The sequence below is a fragment of the Papio anubis genome, chromosome 18 (genome assembly GCF_008728515.1).
Source record: "Papio anubis isolate 15944 chromosome 18, Panubis1.0, whole genome shotgun sequence".
Classification (NCBI taxonomy): Eukaryota; Metazoa; Chordata; class Mammalia; order Primates; family Cercopithecidae; genus Papio; species Papio anubis.
Window position 1 is genome coordinate 22868153 of NC_044993.1, and position 16193 is coordinate 22884345.

The 16193-nt window shown below is 41.1% G+C and overlaps 1 protein-coding gene across 3 annotated transcripts in view; it reads right to left on the reverse strand.

Annotated features, from left to right (window-relative positions):
- The window catches only part of CBFB (core-binding factor subunit beta), a 78632-nt gene that overhangs the window by 37486 nt on the left and 24953 nt on the right, over positions 1-16193 (reverse strand). The gene's annotated exons all lie outside the window — the stretch shown is intronic.

The window sequence follows — 16193 nt, forward strand, 5'->3', positions numbered from 1 at the left end:
GATAATTAATCTTTTTTTCTTTTTATTTTTTTGTCTTGTTAGCCAGAGTTGATTTCTACTGCTTTTAACCAAAGAACTTGAACTGGTATAATATTTACTATTATATCACATTAAGTAGTATGTGGTTATCTTTAGGTGTCCATAAATAATTCGGAACAAAACACTGCTATCCTTTATATGGGATTATGAAATTTAATTCAAGTTATTTCACAGTCTTTTATTTATTATTTTTTACTTTTCCCAATATGCAACAGTAAGCTGAATCAGTCTTTTAAATACGGTAGAAAAGTTGTAAGGTCACAGGGTTTGACTACATGTAGTATGAATCATTGATCTCGAAACTGGTAAGTTAACCCAAAATCTACTTCTTTCAATTCCCTGTTGAAATTCTTAAATACTATAACAAAATCAACTAAGACAATAAGGCTAGGCACCAGTGGCTAATGCCTGTTATCCCAGTACTTTGTGAGGCCAAGGTGTGAGGATCACTTGAGGCCAGGAGTTCAAGACCTGCCTGGGCAACATAGAGAGACCTCACCTCTAAAAAGTTAAAAAATAAAAATAACAAAATGAATAAACTTAACCAAGCATCTTGAATTCTTTTTTTTTTTTTTTTTTTTTGGGAGGGGGGACGGAGTCTCGCTCTGTCACCCAGACTGGAGTGCAGAGGCGCAATCTCGGCTCACTGCAAGCTCCGCCTCCTGGGTTCACGCCATTCTCCTGCCACAGCCTCCCGAGTAGCTGGGACTACTGGCGCCCGCCAGCACACCCGGCTAATTTTTTGTATTTTTAGTAGAGACGGGGTTTCACCATGTTAGCCAGGGTGGTCTCGATCTTCTGACCTCGTGATCCTCCCGCCTCGGCCTCCCAAAGTGCTGGGATTACAGGCGTGAGCCACTGCGCCCGGCCACCAAGCATCTTGAATTCTTAATGGAAATGTGTTTATTCCTTACACATAATACCTTTAGATAAGAAAATTAGCCAGACTTCCTATTGTTTCACATCCAAGAAGTATATCTGCTTATACATTAGAGAAATATCAAAAATGAGTATCCTAGGATATGGTAACATCTCAAGTCACTGACAAATATGTTCAATATACTTTATATACTGAGGTTTAAAAAAGTACCAACAAATTTTAAAAAGATCTTCAAGATTGCTGAAACCAAAAGCATCTCCCATCTGGTGAACCTTCAGCTTTATGATAAAACTCCTACATCCTGGCTAGGTGCAGTGGCTCACACCTGTAATCCCAATACTTCGGGAGGCCAAGGCGGGCGAAATCACCTGAAGTCAGGAGTTTGAGACCAGCCTGGCCAACATGGCAAAACCCCATCTCTACTGAAAATACAAAAATTAGCCAGGCATGGTTGCAACCACAGCTATAATCCCAGCTACTCAGGAGGCTGAGGCAAGAGAACCACTTGAACTCGGGAGGCGGAGAGTGCAGTGAGCTGAGATAGTGCCACTGCACTCCAGTCTGGGTGACAGTGGAGACAAAAAAAAAAAAGAGAGGAAAAAAAAAAGAAAGAAAACTTCTGTTTCACATTTTAACTTTTCTTCTGGAAAAACAAAAAACAAACACACACAAAAAAACCGTTTCTTCACCATTCTTTTTCAAGTAAATAAATAACTCTAGATTAAAAATTGCTTTAGGTATACATCATACCCAAATTTAGATCATTTTGATCACCAAATTAATTCTCATATTGGCTCAAAATACAATTGTTCCCAAAAGTATCCACCCAGAAAGGATGGTGCTAATTCTATTATCCTGAGGTGAATATTTTACTGTGATAAACAATATAAGAGAAATTTATTACAGGTTCTACAATCTTTCCACTCCTAATACTACACCATTCTATTTTTTTTTTTTTTTTTATACTTAGGGACGGAGCCTCTCTTTGTCGCCCAGGCTGGAGTGCAGTGGCCGGATCTCAGCTCACTGCAAGCTCCGCCTCCCGGGTTTACGCCATTCTCCTGCCTCAGCCTCCCGAGTAGCTGGGACTACAGGCGCCCGCCACCTCGCCCGGCTAGTTTTTTTTTGTATTTTTTTTTTTTTTAGTAGAGACGGGGTTTCACCGTGTTAGCCAGGATGGTCTCGATCTCCTGACCTCGTGATCCACCCGTCTCGGCCTCCCAAAGTGCTGGGATTACAGGCTTGAGCCACCGCGCCCGGCCTACTACACCATTCTAATAGTTACTTTTAAAAACATAATTTTAGGGCCGTGTGCAGTGGCTCATGCTTGTAATCCCAACACTTTGGGAGGCCAAGGCAGGTGGATCACAAGGTCAGGAGTTCGAGACCAGCCTGGCCAACAAAGTGAAACCCCGTCTCTACTAAAAATACAAAAATTAGCTGGGCATGGTGGCAGGCACCTGTAAACCCAGGTACTTGGGAGGCTGAGGCAGGAGAATCACTTGAACCCAGGAGGCAGAGACTGCAGTAAGCTGAGATGGTGCGACTACACTCCAGCCTGGGTAAAAAAGCTAGACTCTGTCTCAAAAACAAACAAATAAACAAAACACGTAATTTCAGGTGTTCTCTACCTCGTTTAACATGAGTTTCTGAATAAACCAGCATAGGTTAATATTTACTGCATTGGTTAATATTTACTGCATTGAACAAGATATTTTTAATGCAGAGGAAGCAGGAATTCTTCAGTGAGTTTTCAAAACTGCAGATTATCAAATATGTCTTTATTAACGAGGCTTTTCATTTACCTGCACCAAATGTATTTTCTTTGGGAAATCCAGTGCTTTGTGAGCTAAAATCTGACATTATTTATTACCTGTTTAATTATATAAAAATTTGTAAAATAGTTTCTCATTTTGAGGAAAAGCTGGAAGCATCTTTTTTTAAAACTCATTTCAGTAGTCTCTTCAGTCTCTTGGATTCTTTTTCTTTTAGAGATGTCTAATAAGAATAACTGACTGCCGGCTGGGCGCGGTGGCTCAAGCCTGTAATCCCAGCACTTTGGGAGGCCGAGACGGGCAGATCACGAGGTCAGGAGATCGAGACCATCCTGGCTAACACGGTGAAACCCCGTCTCTATTAAGAAATACAAAAAACTAGCCGGGCGAGGTGGCGGGCGCCTGTACTCCCAGCTACTCGGGAGGCTGAGGCCGGAGAATGGCGTGAACCCGGGAGGCGGAGCTTGCAGTGAGCTGAGATCCGGCCACTGCACTCCAGCCTGGGCGACAGAGCAAGACTCCGTCTCAAAAAAAAAAAAAAAAAAGAATAACTGACTGCCAATAATTATAAACACAATAAAAAATTACCTCTGAGATACCTTTAAAATAGTACTTATAGAATTTATGCCCTCTGGCTGGGCGCAGGGGCTTATGCCAGTAATCCTAGCCCTTTAGGAGGCCGAGGCAGGAGGTCAGGAGGTCAGGAGTTCAAGATCAGCCTGGCCAACATGGAGAAACCCCGTCTCTACTAAAAACAAAAAAATCAGCTGGGCATGGTGTGCGTGCCTGTAGTCTCAGCTACTAGGGAGGCTGATGCAGGAGAATCGCTTGAACCTGGGAGGCAGAGGTTGCGGTGAACTGAGGTCGCACCACTGCACTCTAGCCTGGGAGACAGAGTAAGACTCTGTCTCAAAAAAATAAATAAATAAATAAAAATTTATGCTTTCCTGGTACATATTTGTGTCATTCCCCTTCACTACTGAACCCAATCATTCCTGCTAAGGGCTGCAATGAACCACACTGAACCAATTTCTACTTATACTGGAAAATAACCAAAATACAAAAGGTTCCATTTCTCCTCCTATTTGGACCAAGGGAAATAGTCTTCAGTTACTACTGAAACCGTTTAACCACACATTTCCTTCTGTTCTGATAAGTGCTCATTCCCTTCCACACTGTGCATTTAAAACTCCACCAATGTGCACCAAATCAAACAAGTGACTATGCCGACCTCTGCTCAATCCCTCACAAAACCTAAAAACAATACCCCTTATTTCATCTCAGTGAAACGTGATTTACCATCTCTCATGAAGATTTCCATCCAGAAATCTTCATTAATCTTAAATCCTGTTAGAAGGCTATTTAGAAGGCTAACGGTGGACAGGCTAGCATGCACTGGGGACTGTCATTTCACCTACTAGCACACCTCATTATAAATTCTAACCATGAAGACATCTTTTCTAATAGCAAAGTCAACTTTACACCACTTTAATTGGATTTTATATTAGTCATCAATGATTTACATTCTTTAGAATTAAAGATTCCACAATCTCTTAGCTTATTCTTTTTTAAAAAATTATTATTATTTTTGAGACAGAGTCTCACTCTGTCTCCCAGGCCAAAGTGCAATGGCATGATCTTGGCTCACTGCAACCTCCACCTCCCAGGTTCAAGCGACTCTCCCTGCTCAGCCTCCCAAGTGGTTGTGATTACGGGCGCACGCCACCACGCCCCACTTAACTTTTCTATTTTTAGTAGAGACAGGGTTTTGCCATGTTGGCTGGGCTGGTCTCGAACTCCTGACCCAGCCAGCTTATTCATATTAATGTCCATAGTCAAAAACATTTTCCTGGCTGGGCGTGGTGGCTCACACCTGTAATCCCAGCACTTTGGGAGGCTGAGGCAGGGCAGATCACCTGAGGTCAGGAGTTCGAAACCAGCCTGGCCAACATGGCAAAACCCCGTCTCTACTAAAAATACAAAAGATTAGCCAGGTGTGGTGGTGGGCGCCTGTAATCCCAGCCACTCAGGAGGCTGAGGCAGGAGAATCGCTTGAACCCGGGAGACAGAGGTTGCAGTGAGCCAAGAAAAAAAAAAATTTCCTTATAAATTACTAAACTTTTTAAAAGCCCATTTATTATTTATTTATAAATGTTCCTTCATGACAAAGAAAACCAATGATCTATTTTGGGAAAATTCTAAATGGTTTCAGAAAATGAGTAAAATTCTTTGTTTTATGAGATGGAGTTTTGCTTTTAACGCCCAGGCTGGAGTGCAGTGGTGCAATCTTGGCTCACTGCAACCTCCACCTCCCGGGTTCAAGGGATTCTCCTGCCTCAGCCTCCTGAGTATCTGGGATTACAGGTGCCCACCACCACGCACTGCTAATTTGTGTATTTTCAGTAGAGATGGGATTTCATCATATTTGCCAGGCTAGTCTTGAACTCCTCACCTGAGGTGATCTGACTGCCTCAGCCTCCCAAAGAGTTGGGATTACAAGTGTGAGTCACTGCGCCCAGCCAGAAAATGACGACAATTTTTAATCAAGACTAATGTCTGCAATTATAATTAAAAATAATATTTAGATGATCCTAGTGATTTATTTAGATGTTCTTATTCAAATAAATACAGTTTTATGTGTACATCTTCAAAGTAAATGTTTGGTGCTTTCATGTATTCATGAATACCAAACTTCAAAGTATAAAGAAAATAAAATTCTGTCTCTTAACAGTTTAGCATTTTATAATGTAATTCAATAATGTCATTTAATACACAGTGAAATGCTTCTGTCAAAAAAAAATAATGTTATTTAAGCACAAAGACAGTTTTTCACTGAAAATGATTTCTTATTTCAAACTTTAAAAAGAAAAGTTATTAGAATATGAATTAGGGATTAAACCTATTGTCCTAGAACAATGAAATATTTTATACAAAATGAATTTAAAATGGGTAAACAGATGCAGCTAACCATACATGAGAAAAACAAGAAAACAGTTTATCTTTCCAAAAGTAAAATATCACAAATATGTTTGAGACTTCACAGAAGGTTAAAAAGTGACTATAGTCTCATATCTTGTGTTCTTCTGGAAAAGGTGAAAGCTAGTTTAACACAATTTTTAATCATCTCAAACTCTAAATATAAGTATGTGTGATGTTATATTCAATCTAAATTACACATATCACCTAATTTTCACATTCTGTAGCTTTAAATTTCCCACCACTAATGCAGTAGAGCTTCAGCAAAATATGTTTGTACCATCAACTGTGGTATCACCTATACAATGGAATATTACTTGGTTATAAAAAGGAATGAAATGTTCATACACACAACACAGAATGAACCTTGAAAACACAATACTAAGTGAATGAAGCTAGAAAAAGGCTACATATTATTTGAAATGTCCAGAAAGCTGGCCGGAGTGGTGGCTCATGCCTGTAATCCCAGCACTGTGGGAGGCCAAGGTGGGCGGATCATCTGAGGTTGGGAGTTCGAGATCAGCCTGACCAACATGGAGAAACCCTGTATCTACTAAAAAAACAAAATTAGCTGGGCGTGGTGGCGTATGCCTGTAACCCCAGCTACTCGGAAGGCTGAGGCAGGAGAATTGTTTGAATTCGGGAGGCGGAGGTTGCGGTGAGCCAAGATCGCGCCATTGCACTCAAGCCTGGGCAACAAGAATGAAACTCCGTCTCAAAAAACAAACAAACAAAAACAAACAAACAAAACCCCAGAAACATCCAGAAAGCTGAATCTAGAGCGACAGAAAGTAGGTAAGTAGTTGCCAGCGGCACAGGGGAGTGGCAAATGAGGAGTAATTGCTACTATATATGGGATTTCTTTACGGTGTGATGAAAATGTTTTGAAATTAAATAGTAATGATGGTTGCAGAACTCTCAATGTATTAAAAACCAATGAAATGTACACTCTAAAAGAGTGAATTTTATGGTATGTGAATTATATCCCAATGAGCTGTCATTTTTAAAAGTTTGCTGCTAGGCATGGTGGCTCACACCTGTAATCTTAGCACACTTTGGGAGGCCACAGTGGGAGGACTGTTTGAGCTCAGGAGTTCAAGACCAGCCAGGGCAACATAGTGAGCCCTCATCTCTACAAAAAATTAGCCAGGTGTGGTGTTACACACCTGTAGTCCCCGAAACTCTCTGCAGGCTGAGGGGGGAGGATCACCTAAGCCCAGGAGGTTGAGGCTGCAGTGAGCCATGATCGTGCCACTGCACTCCAGATTGGGCAACAGAGCAAAATCCTGTCAAAAAAAAAAAAAAAAAAGAAAAGAAAAAAGAAAGAAAGAAAAGAAAAGAAAAATGAAAAGTTTGCAACAATTTTTATCTGCCACATGTAAATGACATCTATGAAATATCCAAATCAAGATTTTGAGGAGGCAGTTACATATGGGATTCCAGCATTCTCAGAATAGATCTGGGCTGTTATGAATCTGGCAGCCATCAACAATAGCATGGTATTTAAATCCAGAGGAAAGGAAGAGACCCCGGAGTAAGCAGGGGAAAAGAAGGGGACCCAGGAAGAATCTGGAGGAAGTCCAACTTTTAGATGGTTGGGTAGAAGAAAAAACCCCAGCAGAGCAGGCTATGAACAGCCAGTGAAGAAACCTGTAAGGAGCGCAGGTTAAAGGTTGTTACAGGTCCCCATTTAAAATTTCCCCTTTGTTGGCTGCATTAGATGGAGTTCAGAAAACCTACAGCGGTTTGGGCTTACAGATATGTTTCAAGAAGACCAGAAACTTCTCCATGCAAAAATGTGTTTGAGCCCATGTGCATTTTTCTAATGAAGTCCACTGCTTTCATTAGATGCTCCAAAGGGGTGTGCAAGGCAAAAAGGATTCAATTATGATAGAAAAACTCTATTTTTTCCTTTCCCTCATAGACACAAAGATCTTTCTAATATAGAGCCTGAGATGGTAAATGTTCATTTAGTAAATGAACCAAACTTAAGTAGCTCAGTATTACTAATCCTGTGTTTTGAAATGTAAGTATCAAAGGAATAACCTAAGTCAACTTCTCATGTATTAACTTGTACAAACAGTTCTTTGAGGGTCTGGAAGGTACTTATTCTATGAATATCTAAATTTGGAATAAGCAGTGGCATCCTTACCTGTCTTTTCCTCTACAATACTATGTAACTTACAGAAAAGATCATGGTTTCTAGGTAGCCGAGATATGAGAGAGAAATTGAAGGTACAAAGGGATGGCAAAGTTCCCTTTTTTGAGTGATTCTAAAGAAGAGAATTTCAAGGCAATTAAAACAGAGTTAACTATAGATTTGCAAACAAGACCCCCATGCACATCAGTACTGAGTCATAAAATCAATACACACAGAAACCAGGTGTCAAAGCTATTGACAAAAGCAAGAAGCTGAAACTTCACTGTCAAAAAATTCCTTTTAACTAGAAAGGATATCTCACTTCTCTGTAATAAGTTGTTAGAGCTTAAACACTTGTGGCTCTAGTCTATAAACTGATGTCTTAAGAAAACATAAGAGGGTGTGATCATTCATTACTCCTTAGGTTCTCAGTAAATATTTAAATACTGATTAATAAAAGAACAGAAAACAGCTAGAATTTAGAATTTTTTTCTTGTAAGTTTCCAATAATAATTTCCATTTGAAAAGATCCCCCTATTCAACAAATGTTTATTACATAGGTTGGGCGTGGTTCACGCCTGTGATCCTAGCACTTTGGGAGGCTGAGGCGGGTGGATCACTTGTCAGGAGTTCAAGACCCAACCTGGCCACATGGTGAAATCCCATCAACACTAAAGATACAAAAATTAGTTGGACATGTTGGCATGCACCTGTAATCCCAGCTACTCAGGAGACTGAGGCAGGAGAATCACTTGAACCCAGGAGACAGAGGTTGCAGTGAGTCAAGATGGTGCCATTGCACTCCAGCCTGGGCAACAGAGCAAGACTCCATCTCAAAAAAAAAAAAGAAAAAAAAAAAAATTTGAGTAACTAGTGTGACATCATATTCATGAATGGAAAGACTACAAATGACAATTTATCCCAAAGTAATCTTAAACGAAATTCCAATGAAATATCTGAAATATCAAAATAATGTATTTTAGAATTTGGGAAGTCTACAGTTCATATAAAAGAATCAGGCCATCCATGAAAAATTAGAGAAAGAATAATTTTTTGTTCTTTCGGATATTAAAACATAACACAATCAGTAAATATATAGGAGTGCTGTGGCAGTCAGCTATAACTTAATGGAACAACCAAAAAATTCAAAAATGAAACCAAGTATATAAACACTTAATACATGAAAAAGGCATCACTTAAAATCAATAGTAAAAGGATATTTAACCAGTGGAGTTGAAAAAACTGGCTAACCATGTGGAAAAGAACAGTTTAGAACAAAACTAACATAACTAACCAAAAATTGTGGAAAAAAGTTCACTAACAAATATATTAAATCAGAATAAATATTTTAAAACAAATATTAAAATAAATTGAAAAACATTTTAATAACATGTATCAGGAGGGAAAACAGGTTATATTACATTGTCAGGGGGAGGGTAAACTGGCTAATGATTTTGGGAAGGCAATTTGGGGGAATAAGTGTGCATCTTCCTTTGACCCAGCAATGCCATGTCTGTGAATGTAGCCTAAAACTTAATCAAAGATGTACAAAAAATATTCTATTACAAGAATGTTCATTCTCAAGGGATTTTTGTAAATAATGCCAAATGATCAGAAATAGCCTAGACGCCCAACGATAATGAGCTGAATAAATCAACTTCCGAATTGAACAATGACCTTTAAAAAGCCTACTAGAGGCCGGGCGCAGTGGCTCAAGCCTGTAATCCCAGCACTTTGGGAGGCCGAGACGGGCGGATCACGAGGTCAGGAGATCGAGACCATCATGGCTAACACAGTGAAACCCCATCTCTACTAAAACTATACAAAAATCTAGCCGGGAGAGGTGGCGGGCGCCTGTAGTCCCAGCTACTCGGGAGGCTGAGGCAGGAGAATGGCGTAAACCTGGGAGGCGGAGCTTGCAGTGAGCTGAGATCCGACCACAGCACCCCAGCCTGGGCGACAGAGCGAGACTCCGTCTCAAAAAAAAAAAAAAAATTAAAAAGCCTGCTAGAGGCTAGGCACGGGGGCTCACACCTGTAATCCCTGCACTTTGGGAGGCCGAGGCGGGTGGATCACCTGAGGTCAGAAGTTTGAAACCAGCCTGGCCAACATGGTGAAACTCCGTCTCTACTAAAAATACAAAAATTAACCAGGCATGGTGACAGGCACCTGTAATCCCACCAACTTGGGAGGCTGAGGAAGGAGAATAGCTTGAATCCAGGAAGCAAAGGTTGCAGTGACCCAAGATTGCGCCACTGCACCCTAGCCTGGGTGAAAGAGTGACACTCCATCTCAAAAATAAAAAGCCTGCTAGAGGCCGGGCATGGTGGCTCACGCCTGTAATCCCTGCACTTTGGGAGGCCAAGGCGGGCAGATCACGAGGTCAAGAGATCGAGACCATCCTGGCCAACACGGTGAAATCCCGTCTCTACTAAAAATACAAAAATTAGCTGGGTGTGGTGGCACGCACCTGTAGTCCCAGCTACTTAGGAGGCTGAGGCAGGAGAGTTGCTTGAACCTGGAAGGCCAAGGTTGGAGTGAGCTGAGATCATGCCACTGCACTCCAACCTGGTGACAGAGCAAGACTCTGTCCAAAAAAAAAAAAAAAAAAAAAAAAAAAGGTCTGCTAGAATCCAGGCAGGTCTGCTGATCGTTGACCACCAAAAACAAGCATCCCTCACCACCAAAAACAAGCATGTTACATGGGATGTTTATACTATGCTGTTAATGGGAAAAGACACAATACAATACTAGGTAAAGAAAATGATTAAGCCTATGTGCGCGTGCACACACACACAGACTTGCCATTGTTATACTCTATCAAGTCTATATAAACACTGAATTAGTGAACACTAAACCACTGTTCCTAAGGGAAATGCAGAGGTAGGTTCCTTCTAGCCTAACATCTTCCTCAACTGATCAATACATAATCTTGTTTTATGTATGCTTCTGTTCAGACACTGTCTTCAATATATATTGCTGATTCACTAACACTGAACTCACGGCTGACAGCACTGTAACTCATGACTGAAGGGAACTTAGCTAACATACACATTTTCTCCATAAGGCACATTACGGCCTTCTTGCATTTAAGGAATACTAGAGAGCACTTTAACATTATGCTTGTGGGCCATTTTAAACAGTGAAATCACCAACAAAAAGCACAAAATGAAAAATGTGAATAGACCTCGAAAAATTTTTGTATTTTTGGTAGAGACAGAATTTCACCATGTTGGCCAGGCTGGTCTCGAACTCCTGACCTCAGGTGATCCACCTGCCTCGGCCTCTCAAAGTGCTGGGATTACAGGCGTGAGTGAGCCACTGTGCCCGGCCATGTATTCATTTTTAAAAGAAAGAAAATATTATCCACTATGCTTACCTCAAGACAGCATGGGAAGAGTGAAAACAAAATGTGCTTTGGAATTTTAAAAAAATGTGAGTTTAAATTCTAGCTCTATTAAATGTGTCTGGGGCAAAGATTTCTTACATATAAAAAAATCGGGTTAAATAATACTCCTTCATAGGTGACAATAAAAATCAGACAGCTCAATGTACATAAAACTTGTGAAACATAGAGAACATTACAGCAACACTGACAGTAATTTCTTTCCAAAGGAGAGTCACTGTTTTTTCCCTGACAATGAAGAGTTGTTCCTACCCACAGACCAATGAATCAGCCAACAGTAATACTGGGATGGCCATAGGCACCCAAGAAAACAAGATATTCCACTGAAGAAGTATGTACTCTGTCGTTTGCTGTAATCATTTCTGTAGTCTATTCAACAGATTCCTTTAGAAGATACTTGGTTCTGACTCATCCTCCTTTAGCCACATGCACCTCCCTGTTCATAAATGCACAGTCAGCTGCTCAACTGCCAGATAATCTCTACAGTCACTCAATCTTGTTTGCCTCTGAATCATAACTGGGTTGCAGGTATGGGTAAAAATGGCTTCTTCTATAGTGATTTAATGTAATTTACCAATCTTCTTATAGTTCAAAAGATAAATCATAAAATGAAAAACTAAAGAAACTGTCTGGAGGCCGGGTGCGGTGGCTCACGCCTGTAATCCCAGCACTTTGGGAGGCCAAGGCAGACGGATCACAAGGTCAGGAGATGGAGACCATCCTGGCTAACACAGTGAAACCCTGTCTCTACTAAAAAAAAAAAATACAAAAAATCAGCCGGGCATGGTGGTGGGTGCCTATAGTCCCAGCTACTTGGGAGGCTGAGGCAGGAGAATGGCATGAACCCGGGAGGCGGAGCTTGCAGTGAGCCGAGATGCGCCACTGCACTTCCAGCCTGGGCGACAGAGCGAGACTCCGTCTCAAAAAAAAAAAACAAAAAAAAATTAGATTTAATTTTAATAGATTTAATAAACTGTGTGTATATACACATATAAATATTCAATAAATGGATACTAAGACTTTTGTCAAGAATAAATTAGACCTTCCGAAAAGTCCTAAAAATGTATTAACATGCCACCAATATGCTCTCCACATAATTATTTTAATTTGGTTTCACTGTATTTTTCTTTTCTTAAATGAAAAGCTGAGCCAAGATAAATTCTGACTTTCACACTTCAGTTGCAGCCCCCGTTTCCTCTGAAGCGATGTAAAGTGGTAAATATCTACCAGCTAGATTCTCAGATAAAATGCACCCAATAAACAAGAAGGGGATACTAACAAAAAAGGAACATTTGTAGCACACACAAAAAAAGAGCTCAGTGAAACCCCGTCTCTACTAAAAAAAAATACAAAAAATTAGCCGGGCATGGTGGGGGGTGCCTGTAGTCCCAGCTACAGCGGGAGGCTGAGGCAGGAGAATGGTGTGAACCCGGGAGGCGGAGTTTGCAGTGAGTCGAGATCGTGCCACTGCACTCCAGCCTGGGCAACAGAGCGAGACTCTGTCTCACAAAAAAAAAGAAAGCTCTATTTGAAATATAAATATGATAGTAGGAATTAAGACCCAATAAAATACTTTGAAGATAAAGTAGAGGAAATCTTCTGGAAGGTAAACCAAAAAGACAAAAGAGAAAATAAGAAAATAAGATAACAGTATCATTCCTGTGGGTCTAACATTCAAATAGTAGATGTTCCAGAAAAGAATAGAAAAAATATAAGAAAGGAAGTCATCAAATAATATAAGAAAATTTCCTTATGAAGGACACAGCTGCCATACTGTAAAGGGCTGGCAAGTACCCTGCACAAGGAATGACTGTGGACTGACACTAGGTTACATCATAGATAAATACCAAAACATGGAGACAGGAGATTTTACAAACTTCCAAAGATGAGGGAAATTGGTCACAAACAGATCAGGAAACAGAATGACTTCAGAGATTTTCAACTGCAACATTTAAACCAAGACAATGAAACAAGGCCTTCTTAATGAAAATAATCTCTAACTTCAAACTGTAGAACAAGATAAACTTACAATAAAGTATGGTAGAATAAAGACACTTCAAACATGCAAGGACTCTGTTATCCACAAAGAGACTGTAAACCAAGAAACAGGAAGACAGAAAAATTGAAAAAGAAACAAAAACAAAAACAAAAAAAGAAGCCCCTCACAGCAGAGGATGAACACAGAAGCCAGTATGAAAGCAGTGCACTAGATATAGAGGATAATCAGTCTAGATTCAAGAGACGGACATTCTAAGGATGGTCATCACCAAGATCCTGAGGGCAAAATGCTCACATATAAGCCTTCCCCACTGCTGGGACCAGCTAAGGACACTTATTTGAGCTGACAGAGGTGATGTGCTTTGACTTACTCCTGTGAAAAGAAGGTAGGTCTGGAATGAGACATCAATTTTGACACAAGAATTTTTTAAAAAAAGGGATAAAAGAAGGTAAAGCTCATGGTGAGCCTAGAAGCAGAAAATACCAGAGCAGCTAATTCCCTCTGACCATATTCCTCCAGATCTCTGGCACACTGTAAGCAAAGGTTTTACAGTGTGCCAGACGCCCTAACTCCAGTGTGAGCCCTAGGTTTCCCATAACCCACTCACGACTCTGCTCACAAGCTTCCCCAGGGAGGCTCTAAAAATTCACAGGGAAGCTGAATCCAGACTTGACCCTAAGATTCTGTTCAGCTCATCTTCTAGGAGCTGCATTTGAAAGTGACATTAGAAGGCCAGGCACGGTGGCTCACGCCTGTAATCCCAACACTTTGGTAGGCTGAGGAGGGTGGATCACGAGGTCAGGAGATTGAGACCATCCTGGCTAACATGGTGAAACCCCGTTTCTACTAAAAACACAAAAAATTAGCCGGGTGTGGTGGTGGTGGGTGCCTGTAGTCCCAGCTACTCAGGAGGCTGAGGCAGGAGAATGGCGAGAACCCAGGAGGCGGAACTTGCAGTGAGCCAAGATTGTGCTACTGCACTCCATCCTAGGTGACAGAGCGAGACTCCTCTCACGAAAAAAAAAAAGAAAGCGACATTAGAGTCCTTTGTTTACACCGCCCTGAAGTGTGTGCTTCCTATTTTCATGTTTTTAAAAACGAAACAATGCATTATTCAGAGATATATGCACAGGAAATAAAATGACAAAGAAAAGTAAGGCAATAAATACATTAATCAGGATAATGATTATTTTGTGGGGGCAGACGGGTTGAGGAAAAGAACTCTAAAGTTTTCTTTTCCTTTTTTTTTTTTTTTTTGAGATAGCATCGTGCTCTGTGGTATGAAAACAGCTCACTGCAGCCTTGATTTCCAGGACTCAAGGGATCCTCCTGCCTCAGCCTCCCAAGTAGCTGGGACTACAGGCCTGTGTCACCACACCTGGCTAATTATTTTATCTTTTTGTAGAGATGGGGTCTCACTTTGTTGCCCAGGCTGGTCTGTAACTTCTCGGCTCAAGCAATCCTCCCTCCTTAGCCTCCGAAAGTGCTGCAATTATAGGTGTGAGCCACCATACCTGGCCAACTGTGGAGGCAGTGCTATTCAATAGAAATATATAATGTGAATCACAAATGCAAGTCACATTTATAACTATAAATTGTCTAGCAGGCTTTCTTTTTTTTTTTTTAAGAGACAGGGTTGGCCGGGCACGGTGGCTCAAGCCTGTAATCCCAGCACTTTGGGAGGCCGAGACGGGCGGATCATGAGGTCAGGAGATCGAGACCATCCTGGCTAACACGGTGAAACCCCGTCTCTACTAAAAAATACAAAAAACTAGCCGGACGAGGTGGCGGGCGCCTGTAGTCCCAGCTACTCGGGAGGCTGAGGCAGGAGAATGGTGTAAACCTGGGAGGCGGCGCTTGCAGTGAGCTGAGATCCGGCCACTGCACTCCAACCTGGGCGACAAAGCGAGACTCCGTCTGAAAAAAAAAAAAAAAAAGAGACAGGGTCTCCCTCCTTCACCCAGGTTGGACTGCAGTGGCACCACCACAGGTCATTACAGCCTTGAACTCCTGGGCTCAAGCAAACCTCCCACTTTAGCCTCACCAGGAGCTAGGACTACAGGCACACCCCACTATGTCCAGTCACTTAAAAAATGTTTTTATTTTGTAAGGATGAGGTCTCACTATGCTGACCTGGCTGGTCTCAGACTCCTGGCTTCATGCAATCTTCACACCTTGGCCTCCCAAAGTGCTAGGATTACAGGCATGAGCAACTGCACCTAGCCTAGTAGGCATTTTTTAAAAAGTAAAAAGAGGTGAAATTAATTTTAATGTTACTTAATTCAAAACATCTAAAATTTTCAACATGGTATCAAGTAAGCAATATCTTGGGTCAGGCACAGTGGCTCACACCTGCAATCCCAGCACTTTGGGAGGCTAAGGCAGGTGGATCGCTTGAGCTCACAAGTTCAAGACCAGCCTGGGCAACATGGGAGGATGGCTTGAGCCTGGGAGGCAGAGGTTGCAGAGAGCTGAGATCGTGTCACAGAACTCCAGCTTGGGTGATAGAGCCAGAACTCATCTCAAAATACATTATCTATTCCTATTGCTATATGTGTGTATATATATATTCCTATTGCCATATGTATATATATTCCTATTGCTCTCTCTATATATATTCCTATTGCTATAGAAATATATATATACACACACACATATATACGCCTGTAGCTATTGCTATAGGAATATATATATACACACACACACACACACACATATATATATATATGCCTGTAATCCCAGCTACTCAGGAGGCTGAGGCAGGAGAATAGCTTAAAACCCAGGAGGTGGAGGTTGCAGTGAGCCAAGATCATGCCACTGCACTCCAGTCCGGGCAACAGAGCAAGACTCTATCTCAAAAAAAAAAAAAAAAAAATCACCAAAATCATATAATACATTTAACGTAGAAATAAGGCTCGCAGTTTAAACATTTTACCTATATATGTTGGTCATTTAGACATTTCTCATGTTTTACATAA